An 18472-nucleotide genomic window follows, 5' to 3' on the forward strand; every position below is an offset into this window, starting at 1 on the left:
AGGTGCAGGGGAAAATGCAAAATAAATGTAAAATATGGATGGTGTTTCTTCTGGTTCTTAAACAATTTCCACCAATCAACACTTAGGCTACTGTTAGAGAACACTTAAGTGTTCAATTATTACCATATCCCTATCTTCACACATTGCACCAGGAGGGTAAACAAGAGATCCACAGACAAAACAAGCAAGGAAGATTCAGCCCTAATGTACAGCTAGGATGGACCTCTGAGCCACCATATTGTTATATCCATTGGAGGCGTCCAGTGGAAGAGCCAGCTGGCACAGCAGAACAATGGTGATGAACACCTTTCAGAAAGATAGACTTGGTCACCTGTGGCTGTTGCATCCTTCACCATAATGAGGTCTTCAGAGAAACTGGAATACTATAGAACTGAATAGGCTGCAACTGGAATAAAGGAAAGAGTTGACACTGGATCACATATGCATCTTAAGCCCAAACATTAGCAATTGCCCTGAGTTGTGAACCTACAGTCCTAAGTTTCACATAACTGAAAATGGCTCCAAATCAATATTTTTATCCCAATTTTAGTGGTACAAACTCACATAACCCTATAGGGTAAATACTGTAACAATCATTGGGAGCATAAATACTGATCATGTCACTCTTCTAGAACATGAGCCCAATCTCAGGCTATAGGATAGCTCCAGTGGCTGAGTTCTGAGCTCCTTCAGTTTTCTAGTGAACCCAGGAATTAGAAGAGGGTAAACAAGCACACTGAAAGGAAACACAGGATAAGAGAGGTCTTTGTCCAATCTGATTTCCCATCCAAAGAGCACTGTTTGCCCCCATTTAGTCTCCACCACTATGTACCATTGTAAGGCTATGTAGGAGGAATGAACCCCCAAAACATAGGCTCCCTGAGATGTAAGTCTTGCTTCTCTGGACCTACAGATAGTATTTTAAAGAAAAAAAAAAGGAGCTGGAGCTAAGCTTTGAAAGATAAAGGATCCAGATAAGAGGAGGCCTTGAGAGTAAGAAGAAGGGAAAAGTTGGAAGGCCCAAGGCAGTGATCCCAAATAAGAAAGAAGTAAACATTACACAGGAGAAGCAGGGAGGATACTAGCTAGTCACTACTTGAAGATGAGCCGGGGAACTATAGTATATACTCTGGAGTGGCTCATTAATTTTTGGTTCCAACTTCCATTTAACATGGAATCTTAGCTATAAAACACTCCAGACTCAAACCACTCAAATTTCATCACAGTTAGGATTCTGACTGAGAAATAGATTTCCCTGCTTCAATTTGGAAGGTCTTGATAGCGAGGCAGGCTGGCAGTGTCTAGTTTGGGGGTCCAGATGATAGCTGACGAGGTAGACTTGAGCTGACATCCTAGAATCAGCTTCCAGATTAGCAGGAGGCTTCCTGATTTTGATAAACTCTGAATGGTTCTGACACCTACGTTGAAGAAGGGGTTTCCCTTATTTGGTTTGCAGTTACTCTCTTTGTTTTCTTTTAATCTGATTATTTTGAAATACAATCTGCATATAAACTTCCTGATTTTGAGCTATATAATCCATGAATTTTGGCAAACATCCACAGTAATGCAAATATCACCAATCAAGCTCTAGAACATTTTCATCACCCTGGACCCGTTGATCTGCAAAAGCAGACTACTATAGTGTGGCTTTTTATTGAATTTTGTATACAGGGAATTAAACAATATGAACTCCATGGTATGGATCCTTTCACTTAGATCAATGCTCTTGAGATTCATCCATGTCATTGCATGTATTAGTAATTTATTCTTTTAAAAAAATTCTTGTAGGGCTGGGGTTGTGGCTCAGTGGCAGAGTGCCTGCCTAGCATGCATGAGGCACTGGGTTCAATCCTCAGCACCACATAAAAATAAACAAAATAAAGGCATTCTGTCCATCTATAACTACAAAAAAATTTTTTAATATTCTTGGAGTTATAGATGAATAGCATGCCTTTATTTTGTTTGTTTATTTTTATGTGGTGCTAAGGATCAAACCCAGTTCATCATATGTGCTAGGCAAGTGCTTTGCCACTGAGCCACAACCATAGCATCTAATTTATTCCTTTTGATTGCTGAGTAGTATTCTATTATATAGCTACGCCATAATCTGATTATTAATTCACCAGTTGATGAACATTTGAGCTCTTCACATTTTACAGATATTAAAATAAAGTGGTCAAGAAAGGACACAAGTTTTGTGTAGATGTTACAGTTTGGATTTGGAATGTCCACAAAGGCTCTTGTATTGAAGGCTTGTTCCAAGCTTCTGAAGCTATTGGGAAAGTTTGGAGAAATGAGGAGGTGTGGGGCCTGGTTGGAGCAGGTGGGTCACTGGGGGAATTCTCCGGAAGGTATATTTTATCCCTGGCCCTTGCCCTCCCCCTGCTTCCCCAACAGGAGTTTCTGCTTCACCACAGGTCTAAAAAAATGATGGGGCCAAGCAACCATGCACTGATACCTCTGAAACCATGAGCTAAAATAAGTTTTTCTCTGACTTTGACTTTCTGACTCTGATAAAGGTTAAGTAGTTCTGAAATCCATAGTTACAGAAGGGGTTTCCTAATTTGGCATGCAATATCTCTCTCTCTCTCTCTCTCTCTCTCTCTCTCTCTCTCTCTCTCTCTCTCTTCTCTCTCTTTTTTGAGTTGTTTTTATCAAATATTTTGTTCCAGCAATGGGAAGCGGACTCACACAGTGGACCCAAGTTTTCATTTTTCTTGGATAAATACCTGTCATTAGGCTTGCTTGCCCATGTTCAACACTATAAGCTACTACCAAACTATTTAATGATTCTGTAACTTCCCACCAGCATTTACGAATTCCTTTCTCTCTAAATTCTTGATAACATTAGTGTTGTCTTGAATGTTACCTATTGTATTGTGTGTGTAGTGTCAAATTTCTTACCCTCACCCCAACACTGTTAATATTTTGGGCAAGATAATTTTTATGCTGAGCATTGTTGGATGTTTAATAGCATCTATGTCCTCTGCCCACTGCATGCCAGGAATATTGCTCCAGTTTTAACATTCAAAACTGACTCCTGGCATTGCCAAAGTCCCCTGAAGGCAGCTACTCCCCACCCCAGTTATCGCTATAACTTGGATTTACATTTTCCTAAGATAAATAGCAGTATTCACCTTTGCATGAGTTTCTATATAGGCTCTAGGAGTTTTCTTTCTGCCTCAATAATTTGTGTCTTTCAAAGAACTAGTCAGCTTCATCCAAATTGTCTTAATATATTAAAATAAAATTGTTCATTTTTTTACCTCATTATCCCCTTTACCATCTGTAGGAAACATAGTGATGTTTTCCCTTTAGTTCCTGATATGAAAAATTTAGGCTTTCTTTATTTCTTTCTTGTTCAGCCTAGCCATAGAGAGGTTCATCAGGTTTATTAATCTTTTCAAAGAACAAGGCTTTGTTTCCAAAGAATTTTCTCTATTGTTTTTCTGGCCTCAGTGTTATTGGATTCCTATCTATTTTATTATTTCCTTTATGCTTCATCTTCTTCATTGATTTGGGTCCATTTTTCTTTTTCTAATAGAAGGATCTATCACTATAATTTCCTCTAAACACAACTTTGGATTCATCTTACAAATTTTTATTTATTATTTTTACTTTCATTCATAGCAAATATTTATAAATGCCTTTGTAATATTTTGCTTTGACCCATGCGTTACTTGAAAGTTTTTAGAAATTTCTCTCAATCATTTTCATTTCTAATCATCCTTATTTCATTTGCACTGGGCATAGAATTCTAGGTTGGCAATTTTTTTCTTTAGGTACTTGAAAGCGATCACTCCATTTTCTCTAGCTTACATAGTTTCTGATAAGGTATTTTCTATCATTTTAACATTATTTTCCTCTGGCTTTTAAGTTTTTTTTTCTATTTTGCAAATGATTTTCCACAATTTGGAGTATTTGAGGCCTGGTTGTTTTATTGTTTTGTTTGTTGGTTGGTTTTGTTTAGTTTTAATGTTTGCTCTAGTTGGGTTTAATAGACCTTCTTACAACTATGGGTTCATAGTTTTTATTAAATTTAAACAGTTTTAGATCTTTGTTTCTTTCTGTTTTCCCCCTAAACCTCCTCCCTATCATTCAAATCTTCCCTTCCTCTCCTTCACTTTGTAGAATCCCATTCATACATATATTTTTTTTATTGTTTCCATTGCTATGATTAAGCTTACTCATTTTTCCTTCTGCAATTTTTAATCTATGCTTAATCCCATCAAGTGTAGTTCTTATTTCACTTACTTTTTCATTTCAAATTTCAATTGTCATTTTTAATATGCTTTTTCCCTCCATGAACATATTTTAGCATATCTATAAGGCAGACTTGGAAATGACAAAGATGATGAGACTCATAGTCAGGTGTTAAACAACCAGTATGTATTTTACAGATTTCCACTAATTCACATTCTTCCAGTTACAGATCATATGTTCCTCTTTCTTTGTTTGGGGAGTACATTGATTGGATGCTAGGCATTGTAAATTTTTCATTTTTGGTACCAGATATTTCTGTGTCCTTTAAAGAATGTTGTACTTTGTCTTAAAATGTAATTAAGATATGGGGAATATGATTGCTCTGCCACTTGTTTTAAGATATGTTTGGTCAGGTTCAGAACACACAGTCTAGGTTTAGGTTGCTCCTAATTAGCTTTCCCTGTAACCTATCATGAGATTTCTCTGCACTCTGGTGTGTGAAAAATTAATCTGTTTCCAACACTGTATAACTTATGGTAATTCTTCCTTTGATATTTTCAATAAATTCTTTATTTCATCAACATAGCCAGACTATATTCCAGAAAAATGATAAATGAAAGGGGAATAGTAGTTGCTGTTTACATTACAGTTACATGCATAGGAGAATATAAATTATAAAAGACATTGAAAGTCAGGCCAAACTACCAAATTTCTATTTGATTCAAAACTATTCATTTCTTAGGAGGTGATACAGTACACAAGGATTAAGATCTTGGGTGAAGTATTAGAGTTCCATGTATAAAGAAAAGAAACTCTAGATATAAGGAGATAAATTAGGAAATTGGTTAAGTAATCTAGAAGCAATCAGTAGGGATGAACACAGAGCTGTAGAAAAAGGAAAAACTGGTCAATATGAGCAAATATTTGGAAAGAAGAAATTACTTGGAAGGAAGAATATGATGACAAACTGGAGAAAATGATATTAGGAATGGAAAGGAACAAGTCAAAGATGACTCCAAGATTTCAAGCGAGGGTGATACTAAAAGCAATGGGTGAGGAAAACAGGTTTAAATGGGAGAAGATGAGTAAGCTTTGGACCTGTGTTTTATGATGAAAACAGCATATCCAAGTATCAGTGTCCTGCAGGCCATCAAAATCTCATGCTATCTTTCACAGATAATAGATCTGGGCATGGGAAATAAATCTGGAAAAAACGGTCAGTCAATAGGGAAAATTTTAGAGGCTTTTCAAATATATTGCAGTTCAGAATTCTATTTTCATGTCTTGAGTAAGAGAATATCTAATACTATTTTCTCTATTTTAGATATTTGAGTGCCTTTTGGTTTTTAGATTTGAAAAGGAATTAGAAATATCATAATAATGCAAGGGAAGCTTGTGCAATTACTTACACAAGTATTGGAAGCCTCACATAAAATGTTGTGTTTGAGGGAACTCCAGCCCATATTCTTTACCAGAATCTTGGCTAACCTTCAGATAAACAAGCCTCCAATAGTCACCACCAGCAGTTGCCAGGCTAATGCTTTCATTTCCTTTCCATGGCACATTTCCCAAAGAATCTGAGCTTTTTGTGTTTTGATGAAAATTTTATACAGCAGAAATAAGCTCTCAAAACACAACAGATTGATATTTTGTTCATTTTGTGATGCAGACAACTGACAAGATACATTGCATAATTGTCTATTCTCCACAAACAATTTTCCTAGGTTAGCAAACCATTCAGTGCTGCTTCAGACATGAACTGTAACATTCTGGGACATGTTAGAAATCACCTTCCTGTTTTATTTTGCAGATGTAGAGAGTACTGTTATGAAACAAAATAGTAATCTATCCAGATCATTGGCATACTTAGAACTAGAACTAAATCTCATAATACTCTGTTCAACATTACTTGAAATTCCACTACCTCTGCTCCTTTGTGAAAATTTTTTTAAAAAATTCTCTTACTATAGAAAGGTACCAGTCAAGCACAATTCCCTTGGTTTATTCAACTTAAGTGTCAGTATCTTCAGTCCTCCTGGTTTCTGTTACACTCCCAAAGCAGCTGGTTAACCCTGGGTAATCTCCAATTGGCCTTCAAAGATTCAGTTGATTTCATAACACATCTAAAACAAGCATTTGCTTATATGTTTTTTGTTACTACATGCCTTGACTCTGATTATGAGATAAACTTCTGGTTTCCATGGCTATGAATAAATAACAAAGTAAAATATGCCCCAACCTAAATGGTGGGAAAGTTAACAAATAAATACATCCTGATTCATGAATAATCATATCTGTCATATCCTTGTAGCCTCCAACATACAAATTGCAGAAATTTGCAAGCTGGCTTTTAGAAATGCTTATTTTATTTTCCTAACAAGCTTATTGGTGTCTTTTAGGTAGGCTTTTGATAGTATTACTTCTATGATGTGTATGTGTGTGTGTGTGTGCGTGCGCGCACGTGTGCATGCATGCATGCATGCATACATGAGCTAGTGTACATTTTAAGGGTAAACTAATGATTACTTTTTTTTATAATACTGTTTTATGTATAAAATCTTTTGTAAGTTCTAATATTTGTTTTCAATAATATCTTTTCTTCAACCCCAATGGTGAAAGGGAACTTCCCTACCCCTATCCACACACAGGTTGCACAACTAGAGGAATACTGGGGAGGACAGGAGGAAAGGTCCATGGAACCCTACACTACTGTTGGGCTGTTTTGGCAGCTACTGTGTCAAAGGAAGTTCTGGGTTCAGGGAAAAGTTTTTGTTTTGTCTCAGGTTCAATTTTCTTTTTTATTAATATGTATTAAATGTACATATTATATGAATTCACAGTGAAATTTCCCTACAATATTGCATGCACTGATCATATCCATCACCCTTTCTCCAACCTTACCCTTCTTCTCCCCTCCAGTACCCTACAAATAACACCAAGAACACTATTCTACTTTCAATTCAGCTTATATATAGTTTCCACATATGAGGGAAACATGAGATGCTTGTCTTTTCTTTGTCTAGCTTATTGTACTTAACATAATGTCTTCCAGGTCCATCCATTTTGCTGCAGATAACAGGATTTTATTTTTCTTTGTGCATGAATAATTCTCCACTGTGCATGCATATGTATAATATATGCATATATATAATAAGTATATATACATGTATTATATACTATATTTTATTTATTCATTCATCTATTAATGAACATTTAGACTGATTCTGTATCTTAGTTATCATGGATATTTCTGCAATTAACATGGGTATGCAGCTATCTCTTATAAAAGAGTTCTGAGTTCATTTCCTTTGATATATATCCAGGAGTGGTATACACATTATAATCCTTTTTTAAATTTTTTAAAATATTTTTAGTTGTAGAGAGATAACAATACCTTTATTTTATTTATTTATTTTTTATGTGGTGCTGAGGATCAAAACCAGTGCTTCATACATGCTGGGCAAGTGCTCTGCCACTGAGCTAAAGCCCCAGCCCCCTCTAATTTTATTGAGGAACTTCCATACTATTTACAGGGTTCATCTGTTAGGAAGCTTAAAATAAACAATCTATAGAATGTGATAGTGGTTGAGATATCCTGAAGCATCAAGAGCTCCTATCAATGAGGAGAATAAAGGGAGAGATCCCCTACCTCTCAGCCTAAACAGCATTTTTAACTGCTGTTTTTCAGTGTTATAGGAAAACAAAAACCAAACAAACAAAAACAGTGATTGTCTATATTTTCCACAATTTGGTACTGAACCCACAACCCTGAGGACCTGAATTTATTTTCTTCTTACTATTTCCATAAATATGCATTTAGCTCTTCCAAAATACTAGCTCTAAACAAGGCTACAAGTTGAGCAAATTATAAAACAGAATATTTCTAGTTAGAATGGTTTCCAGATTCCACAATTCAGGTTATAATCCAATGTATTATATTGGTATTTTAACCTCCATATGTTTTAATAACCATGTTGAATTACCATGCAACCCTCTAATTCAACTTATTGGACAAATGTGGTACATGAAGTTCAAGAATTTAGCCTCTGGTCACAATCATGTCTAAGGCAGAAATGCAGTCATCTGCACATTATAATTCCAGTTGATGGAATTTTCTATTATAGTTTCAGGCTATTACAATGTTTTCCATTTTCAATGTTAGTATGAAATCCTCAGGTAAAGTTGAATTATCCTTTGCTTAAACTAAAATAGCCTTTTTATGTCCAAACTACATAAGAAACTGTTTTTCTTCTAAGTCCATGACTCACAAATTCAATATGTTTGGATCACTTTCTTATGAGGTGAATATCATTTTATACTGTTTTGATCCAAACTTATCTGGTTCACATAGAATCAGGACATCAAGTTCATTTGAGTAAAATTTATTAAGTGTCTTTTAATTCCAAGTTTACATTAGATACTACTATTGCAAGAATCAACATACAGATGGAATTAAGAGGAGCTGTAATTCTTTTTATATGCACTCTAACACTTCAGTTGTTAAAAGTTGAATATATACATCAAATCATTTGCAGAGGCAGGGTTTTAGGGTGCCTCGGATATAAGGGCTTGCTTGGATACCAGATCCAGCTACACAATATGATGTCAATCATACTTTCTTATAATCCACTAAGAGAATAAAATCATGGCATTACAGGTAGATGGATGGAGTTAGAGAAGATAATGCTAAGTGAAGTTAGCCAATTCCAAATAACCAAATGCAGAATGTTTTCTTTGATATAAGGAGGCTGATTCATAGTTGGATAGAGAGAGGGAGCATGGGAGGAATAGATGAACTCTAGATGGGGCAGAGGGGTGGGAGAGGAAGAGAGGGGTTGGAGGGGAATGGCATGGGGTTATTAATGATGGTGGAACATGATGATCATTATTATCCAAAGTACATGTATGAAGACATGAATTAGTGTGAATATACTTTGTATACAACCAGAGATATGAAAAATTGTGCTCTGTATGTGTAATAAGAATTGTAATGCATTCCACTATCATATATAAAACAATAATCCACTAAGTACTATCTGATCTTTTTTAAAAATTCTGAGTAAAAATTCAGACTTATAGAACTTCCTTTATCCAAAGTACTACTCTTGTATGCAATTAACATGGGTATGCAGCTATCTCTTAATCTTCACCAAATAATTCTCTTAATTCTCCACCAAATAATCTTCACTGAAAGTTATTTCTACCCTATTCTGTTACTTTCAAACCTAGAGTGCCAGATATAAATAACCTGGTCAAAATGCCTTCCTGACAAATAGTCACAATAACGAATAGTCTCTACCCATCAGACCAACGTAGACTAGCAGATCCTCACTTTGAATGCAACCCAAACTCACCTCCCTTTCGTCGATTGAACATACTAGGTCTATTTAAGACTGAAGCATTTCTTAACTGAACCAAATGGAACATTGAGCCATAGCTAAGCAGAGCAGTGGGGGTGAGGGAGTGTAGGGAGTGTAGGTCAGGTTCTAGGGTCTGCATACCTAACCTGCTTCATTGTACCATGGAAGGGGCAAGAGACTCATCACTTAGGCACTCACAGGAGGTCCACCACAGATTCTCCATGCGTCTTCAAAGGGCATGTCATATGACTTTTATCCTCTTTTTTCCTGATTTTAGTCTCATCCTGCTTTCCTTCCCATCACACATTTTTCTTTTAGCTCTTTTCTATGTGCTATTCCCTAGATGGCCTATCCTAAGATATCACCTTTTACTACAAAAGAATGACAGTTCAACCTCCACCTGCTTTTTGTTGTTTATATAATGCCCAGATGTCCTCTGAATGTCAACGACTGGCTGCTGCAACATGAAGGGATGAGCTCTGGTCTCTCTTCTACCTTTTGAAGTACATTAGGGGACTTAGAAATGAGTGGTTTGAGATGTAGTCAAGGTAAAGTGGGGATATCTATCCTTGGCTGTGGTTGATTTTTTAAGAGCAACTGAAATAAAATCAAATTTGCCACTAGAAATATCATTTTCCCATTAAGGGTTACTCAATCTTGTCCTTGTGAAAAACACACATGACTATATTAACCTGACTTTTATTCTATTCTTTATGAACTAAGAACCATTTTCTTATTTGTTAAAGCTAGATGTATCCTCTTCAAGTCTAATTGCCATGACCAAGTTTCTTTCACAGTAATTGACAAAGACAAGCACCAAGTAGGATTATCACATTCTTTATCTCCAAGAGGTTTGGGGAAACCATTCAGTGTATCCTCCCACACATTATTAATTTATGTTCTAAACTTCTATTATGATCCTACTATGTTTCAAGCACAGTATTAAGTGATTTAAAAAATGATGAATAAGACAATTCCTTTGGTCAAAGAGCACACTGTTTTGGAGAAAGGCAGACTTAAACAATTATTAAATGATTGGGAAATACAAGGAGATAGATATGTTTCCAAATATAGAGGAGAATGTAGAAGGAATCAGTGCTGGGGGAAAAGGCAGCCTTCCTAGAGGAGATGCTGCCAAAGCTAATTCTTAAAGAATACATAGACATTTCCAGGCAAAAAGAAGGAGTAATTGCTCTTAGGCATAGAGGATAGCATGAATGTGGCATAAACCTGAAAGACAGCATGGTACATAAAAGAGAAACTATTGGCAATTCAGGTTGTGTCAGTATAAACCTCACACCAGGACCAATAGGACATGAAGGGCCATGTAAAACAAATCAAGAAGCTTGGAATTTATGCTATAGGTGATGGTGAGTCATTGAAAGAGATTTGTACCAGGGAGAAACACAGTTAAATCTCAGCAACAGCCATGGAGTCTGCAGGGAAGATGAATTGAGTACATACAGGGCAGTAGGCAAGGAGACAGACAAGCTACTGCTGAGTGCCTGGATTAGGGGAAGGGTGGAAGGCAGATATAAAAAGGGGCCTAATGTGAAAAAATTTGAGGAACAAAAAGTGGCATATGTACTTGCTGAGAGAAAATGGTTAAGGAGAGGGAAAAGCCAAGTATGATTCTAAGTCTAAAATGTTTCTCGATAAAGAGATGTACCAATACATGTAAGGCTGAAAATACAGGTGACTAATTCAGGACATGTTGAATTTAAAATGGAATGTCTATAATGCAGTACATTACAGTACAATGCAGTACTTTAGGGAAAGATAAATGGATGTAGAATTTATTTGCATGTAAGTAATAACAATGACAAAACTAAACAATGACAAATAAGGGTATTTTCTAAGGAGGTTGTTATTTATATTTGAATTAATATTGTTCCTTAAAGGATTGGCAGCTTTCCTTACTGATTTTGAGGATGACTGTTGATATTATTTTGTATGTATGTGAATCACACCTATTTTTTAAAATGTGCAACTGGAAGATACACTTAAACTTTTACTTACGAATTGAAATATATAAAGGTAAAGAGATATGTACAATTTTTTCATTATTTTATAGCTAAGAACTTGAAGTATAATTTTAAATATTGCTCTTAAATGTAAAGCAATAGCTATCTCACTGTTTACAGATGGATTTCTATTCATTCTTACTCTCCCAAATAAAAACTAAGGGATACTGTGTTTCTCAAAATCATCTCCAATTTATACACCAAGCTTTTTCATATAATCTTACAAAGCATATCAAATACTTAAAGCCAAAAAAAATACTGAAAGACAACTACTTAAAGCCAAAAGAAAGCCCCATATTTTATTTATCAAATTGAGATATGTTTATATCTATATATAATAATAAAGGGGTTTCTGTTTCACAATTTATCATTCTGTATTTAAAAATAACAAATCGTCATTAGGGAAAATATGCTAACTAAAAATGAGAACAAATTATAAAAGAGAACATTTAAATTATTCCTAAGCTCCCAACTAAAACTTTTAAGTATTGTAAATGTTAAAATGTTATGAATACAAGTATTTTAGATAGATTTATAGACATATAAAATTTGTACATAAATATATACACACACACACACACACACACATACACACATCTAGAGAGAAAGAGACACAGGCATCAACTATTGGACAAAATTGTGTTCAACAGGTCAGTAACTGGAGGTCAAATATATGTTATATAGTCAGTAGTTTGCAGCTACTTGATGCAAAAATGTTTATCTTTAGGCAATCTGCTCTGGGGGACAATTACTAGTACCAGGAGGTCTTCCTGACTATTCCTTCAAAGGATTTCACCAGATAACATAAGAGTTCACCAACAGCCAGTCAGCAGAGAAGTTACTGATACTCTCAGGCTCACTCCACTTTGTTGAGTTAGAGTTGAGTCCAACTGAGTTCTAAGCTGTAAACCTTTCACTATAATTACATTACCTATTCTTGCAAACTGTCAACTCTTTAAAAAAAAATTGATGGATGTTAATTATACAAAATAATGGGTTTCATTTTAGCATATTTAGACATACATAAAATTTGATCAATTTTACTTTTTGATACTTCTTACCTTCTCCTCCTCCTTCCCTTTGATCCCCTTACTCTGCCCTAATGGTCTCCCTACTACTTACTTTGCATCTTTTTTTTTCCCTCTAGCTTACATATATGAGAGAAAACATAGACATTTATCTTTCTGAGCCTGACTTCTTTTGGTTAATGTGATGTTCTCCAGTTTTATTCATTTTCCTGCATATGACATAATTTCTTATATCTTTGTAGCTGAATAAAACTCCATTGTGTATATATATATCATATTTTCATTATGCCTTTATCTGTTGACAGAAACCTAGACTGATTCCATAACTTGGCTATTGTGAACTGATAAGCATGGGTATGCGTGTATCTGTAAAGTGTGCTGCTTTTAATTCTTTTGGATAGGTACCAAAAAGTAGTATAGCTGGATTATATAGTAATTCAACTTTAAGTCTTTTGAAGAAACTCCATACTGATTTCTAAGGCAACTTGACTAAACTACATTCCCACCAACAGTATATAAGAGTTGTTTACCTATATCCTCTGTTGTTTGGATTCTTGATGATTGCCATTCTGACTGGGATGAGATAAAATCTTGGTTTCCTTTTAAATTGTATTTTCTTGGTGGCTAAAGATGTTTAACATTTCTTTATATGATTGTTGGCCATTTTTACTTCCTCTTTTGAGAAGTGTACATTTAGTTCATTTGACCATTTATTGAATGGGTTTTCGTGGTTTGTTTATTTTACTGAGGTTTTGTATGTTTGTTTGTTGCTTGTTTTTGTCCTTTATGTATCCTGAATATTAATTCTCTTTCAGAAAAGTAGCTGGCAAAGTTTTTTATATATATAATATATATATATATTTACATATTTTATATATAATACATATATTATATATACTGTTTCTTCAAACCCACAATTATTTTTATCATTAGAAGATAGAAAGACCTCCCACGTTCATGGATAGGCAGAATGAATAGTGTTAAAATGGCAATACTACCAAAAGCAATCTAAGTACCAATGACATTCTTCACAGAACTAGAAAAAACAATCCTGAAGTTTACTTGAGAGAACAAAAGACCCAGAATAGCCAAAGCAAATTCTGAGCAAAAAAAGCAATGCTGGAGGGCTCATAATACCTAATTTCAAATTATACTACAGGGCAAAATAATAAAAACAGCATGATACTTGCATAAAGACAGACAAGTGGAACAGATTAGAAAACACAAAGACAAATGTATACAGCTATGATAATCTTATTCTTAACAAGCTGCCAAAATCAAATATTAAAGAAAAGTCAATCCCTTTAATAAAAGGTGCTAAGTGCAATGGATATTCATATGTAGGAGAATGAAGCTAGATCTCTCTCTTACGCTACACAAAATCCAGCTAAAGTTGATCAAAGTCCTAGGTACAGAAACTTTGCAACTACTAGAAGAAACACTCCAACATATAGGCAGAGGCAATAAATTCCTCAACAGAACTCCTGTAGCTCAGGAATACCAAGAACCAATAATTTATATGGTGTTAACCTTTCACTTTGTCCTTTCATTAGTTTCTCATTGTTATCTCTTTATATATAATTGCAGATAGATAATATGCTACTCTAAGGGCCAAAAGGGCAAATTTCAAGAAATTATTTACCTATCTTCTCTGTGATCTTACTATAAAGAAAAGTTGCCTCAAATGTGACTGGCAAATAATCAACTATATATGGACATAAATATATCAATTTGCTGTCTTATTGTACATATACAACTCTGCATCTAAATCTCTGCCAGGGAGATTTAGGTTTGGCCTTGGGAACATATCCATGGCTCTCCCATGGCAATAGATTGTTCAATGCACAATCTCTGCTCTGCTAGGAAGATCCCTCATAGTAGCTCTGGAGATGGGAGTAACATGTTGGGAACTGAACAGTCCACCTTTAACCATTTTTGATGAAGAACATTCTATGGAAGGCCTTTGATGTTTCCCAATATAAATAAAGCAGGTGTGAGCTCCATTTTGCCAGAGTCTAGAAGCTCAATCTATCCAATCGGCTTGCCTGTCCTGTCCCTGCTTTTGAAACCACTTTCTGTTTTCTATGGGGTTTTTTGCTGTTTTATTCTCTCAGCTTTTATTTCTCAGTCAGTCCATTCCACAGAGGGAAACCCCATTCCCACCACCCACGTGGGACATAGGCAGGAACCGGCACCTGAACAGGGACTTCATTTTCTTTATAAGCCACCAGGAGAGGTAAACCAAGTAGAACAGAATAGAAGACACAAAGACAAATGTATACAGCTATGATAATGTTTTCTCCATATCTTTTCCAATAATCTTTACCCCCTGAACTCCTTCTACTTCTTTATGCTTTCCATACTGGTTCTTCATTCACAAATCATACTATTAAAAAAAAGTTGCCGCAAATGTGACTGGCAAATAACCAAATATATATATATATATACACATAAATATATCTATTTTGCTGTCTTATTGTACATATACAACTCTTCATCTTATTATATTGCAAACACTACCTTTTCTCTGAAAATTATTTTCTTACATATTTTTATTTCCTCTTATTAATTATACATGACAATAGAATGCATTCTGATACATCACATGTAAATGGAGGATAATTTCTTATGTGAAGTCATCTATGAATTACATGAGGATCTTCTCTCAGCATGGAAGCCAGGGAGTTACCTTCATAGGAGAGAGTAATGGGAGTCCTCGAATCTGAGTGACAATAGGCCCTTCTACTCCAGGAACAATGATTGTACCTCCTTCCTTCAGATGCCCATTGATCAATATGACATCAAGAGTGGTTCCCATTCCTGGGAGAGCTTTAACCTCCATCACCTGTGCTCTCAGCTCTTCATAGAGTGCCACTCTTTTACTCAACATGGTCTGAGTTAACTCCACAAGAAGGTAGATCAGACTTCCCATGCCATCGCCAGTATGTGCGGAGGTAGGTACCAAAGACACAAAAGAGCAGGGATCTTTATTCTTATAAAACAAAGCAGCATTCAAATCCTGCTGTGCAAATTCTACAATAATAGCTTTGGTTCTTTCCTCAAACTCATCTTTTTTATTCTTTTTCAGCTTCTTTAATGTAGCAGCCACATCAGAGTCAGGTCTCTTTTTACAATCATATATTGTGCATTATTAAGTGCAACAATGAAGGGACATGTTTAGGTTTCAGAAGGTTGATAGATTCAATTGTCTGAGGCTCCAAACCATGTATAATATCAACAACTAAAATGGAAATTTCACAAGGAGAGCTTCCTCTGTTTCTCAGATTACTGAATTCCCAGGTGCATCAATAATTAGCATTCCTGGAATCCAAACATTCTGTCAAAATTTTCAATCATCTCAGTTTCACAGGAACATTTGTTGCTCTGATTTGCATGTGATGCCACCTGCTTCACCATCTTGGATGTGTGTGTGGTGGAGCTTATCTAGAATTTTTGTCTTTTCTTTGTCCACATGTCCAAGTACACGGATAAAAGGGGCTCTTAGTTTTTCTGTATTTACATTTTTACTATGTTCAAGTCACCATTTCTCAATTCTTTTTTTCTTTGTCATAAGCCCTTTTTTCTTTAGTTCCATCATCATCAGAGTCTGAGCTCATTTCTTTTATTTTTAATTGATTTAAAAAAAATAAATGACAGTGGAATGCTCATTTCTTTACTTGGCTTTTTATCTAATGTTTTCCCTGAGTCTTTCTCATCTGACATCTTTTCATCTTCCTCATCACTTTCACTGCCTTCACATTCTCCTTCCTCCTCTTTTTCCTCTTCCTCCTCCTCCTCCTCCTCCTCCTCTTCCTCTTCTTCCTCTCCCTCCTTCTCTTTAAGGTTTTCTTTTATTTCTATTTGAACCATGTTTTCTTCTTTTTTCTCTCTCCTCATCACTGGCCATAGCTTCCCAATCATCCAATCCACCATCCTCAGTTTCCTCTTCTTATTCTGGTTCAACAGAGGATACTGTCTCCTCTTTTTCTTGTATTTCTTGTTCTAAAACTTCTGCAACAGCCCTTAATTCCATTGGTTCAGACACTTCTTTATTTTCTAGTTGCTGTGGTGTTTTCTTCTTATTTTACCTTCAAAAATTGACCTTTTCTTTGGCAAAGAATCTTTTGATGGCACTTTCACAACCTGAGCTTGTAGAAGTTTAAGGGTAGCTCTGGCTTTGATTCTGGCTTCTCTCTGGGATTTAGTTAAAAGCTTCCTTTCTTTTTAAAAATGTTCTTTTGTTTTCTTTTTTGTTTTTTCCTTTCTCATTTTTCTTGTTCAATCACTCCTCTTCTTTACACTTCACTTCTAGTTCTTCCAGTTGTTTTATTCATTTCTCCTCTGCCATATTCTGTCTTTCTTCTTTTTCTTTAAGCTTAGCCAGAGCTTCTTACATAGCTTTAACAGTTGCTTTGCTATGTCCTTTTTTCTTCTCTCTTTTTCTTCATTTTCTGCTTTCTTATCTTTTTTTCTTTTTGTCTTCTATAATTAAAACATAAGAGAATTAAAGTTCTTACCCATGTCCCGTGTGGGTGGAGGGAATGGGGTTCCCCTGGGTGAAATGGGCTGGCTGAGAAATAAAAGTTAAGGGAAATAAAACTGCAAAACCCACCCCACAGAACACAGAAAGTAGTTTCAAAAGCAGCGGCAGGACAGGCAAGATGATCCAATAGATTGATCTTCTAGACTCTGGCAAAATGGAGCCTCTGCCTGCTTTATTTATATTGGGAAATATCAAAGGCCTTCCATAGAATGTTCTCGACCAAAAAGTTTAAAGGTGGACTGTCCAGTTTCCAACGGGTTATGCCCACCTCCAGAGCTACTATAAGAGATCATCCTAGCAGAGCCGAGAAAAAGGTCACATGCATTGGGCAATCTACTGGTGAGCCATGCATATGTCCCAAAGCCAAACCTAAATCTCCCTGGCTTCCATGCTGAGAGAAGATCCTCATGTAATTCATGGATGGCTTCCCTCAATTTCTCATTATACTCCTTGTACATGATGTAGAGTTACTCAGGTTGTGTAATCATATATGCACATAGAGTAACAATATATGATCCATTCTACTATCTTTTCTACCTCCATACCTTCTCCTCTCCCTTTACTCCCCTCTGTGGAATTGAAAGTACCTCTATTATTCCCAAGTCCCCCTCCCCTTATTGTAAATGATTATCCACATATCAGAGAAAATGTTTAGCCTTTGAATCTTTGGGATTTGCTTATTTCACTTAGCATGCTATTCTCCAGCTTCATCTATTTACCAGCAAATGCCATAAGTTAATTCTTATTTAAGGCTAAATAATATTCCATTGTTTATATATGCACCACATTTTCTTTATCCATTCATCTGTGGAAGGGTACCTAGATTGGTTTCATAGTTTAGCTATTGTGATTTGAGGTGCTATAAACATAGATTTGGCTGTGTCACTGTAGTATGCTGATTTCAAGTCCTCTGGGTATAACCTGAGGAGTGGGATAACTGAGTCAAGTGGTATTTTCATTCCAAGTTTTCTGAGAAATCTTCATACTGCTTACCATAGTGGTTGCACCAATTTGCAGCCCCATCCCCAGTGTATGAGTGTACCTTTTCCCCCACATTCTCACCAACATTTATTGTTGCTTGTATTCTTGATAATTGCTATTCTGACTGGAGTGAGATAAAATCACAGTGTAGTTTTGATTTGGATATCTCTAATTGCTAGAGATGTTAAACATTTATTCATATATTTGTTGATTGATTATATTTCTTCTGTGAATTGTCTGTTTGTTTCCTTAACCCATTTATTGATTGGGTTATTTGTTTTTTGGTGTTAAGTTTTTTGTTGTTGTTGTTCTTTATATATCCTGGAGATGAAT

The 18472-nt window shown here is 35.5% G+C and overlaps 1 protein-coding gene and 1 pseudogene across 3 annotated transcripts in view; one reads left to right on the forward strand and one right to left on the reverse strand.

Moving 5' to 3' along the window:
* The window catches only part of Cfap299 (cilia and flagella associated protein 299), a 577718-nt gene that overhangs the window by 517251 nt on the left and 41995 nt on the right, over nucleotides 1-18472 (forward strand). The window lies entirely within an intron of this gene.
* Nucleotides 1261-17136, reverse strand: LOC143406383 (eukaryotic translation initiation factor 5B-like; annotated as a pseudogene).

This window comes from Callospermophilus lateralis, chromosome 8 (assembly GCF_048772815.1).
Source record: "Callospermophilus lateralis isolate mCalLat2 chromosome 8, mCalLat2.hap1, whole genome shotgun sequence".
NCBI classification, from domain to species: domain Eukaryota; kingdom Metazoa; phylum Chordata; class Mammalia; order Rodentia; family Sciuridae; genus Callospermophilus; species Callospermophilus lateralis.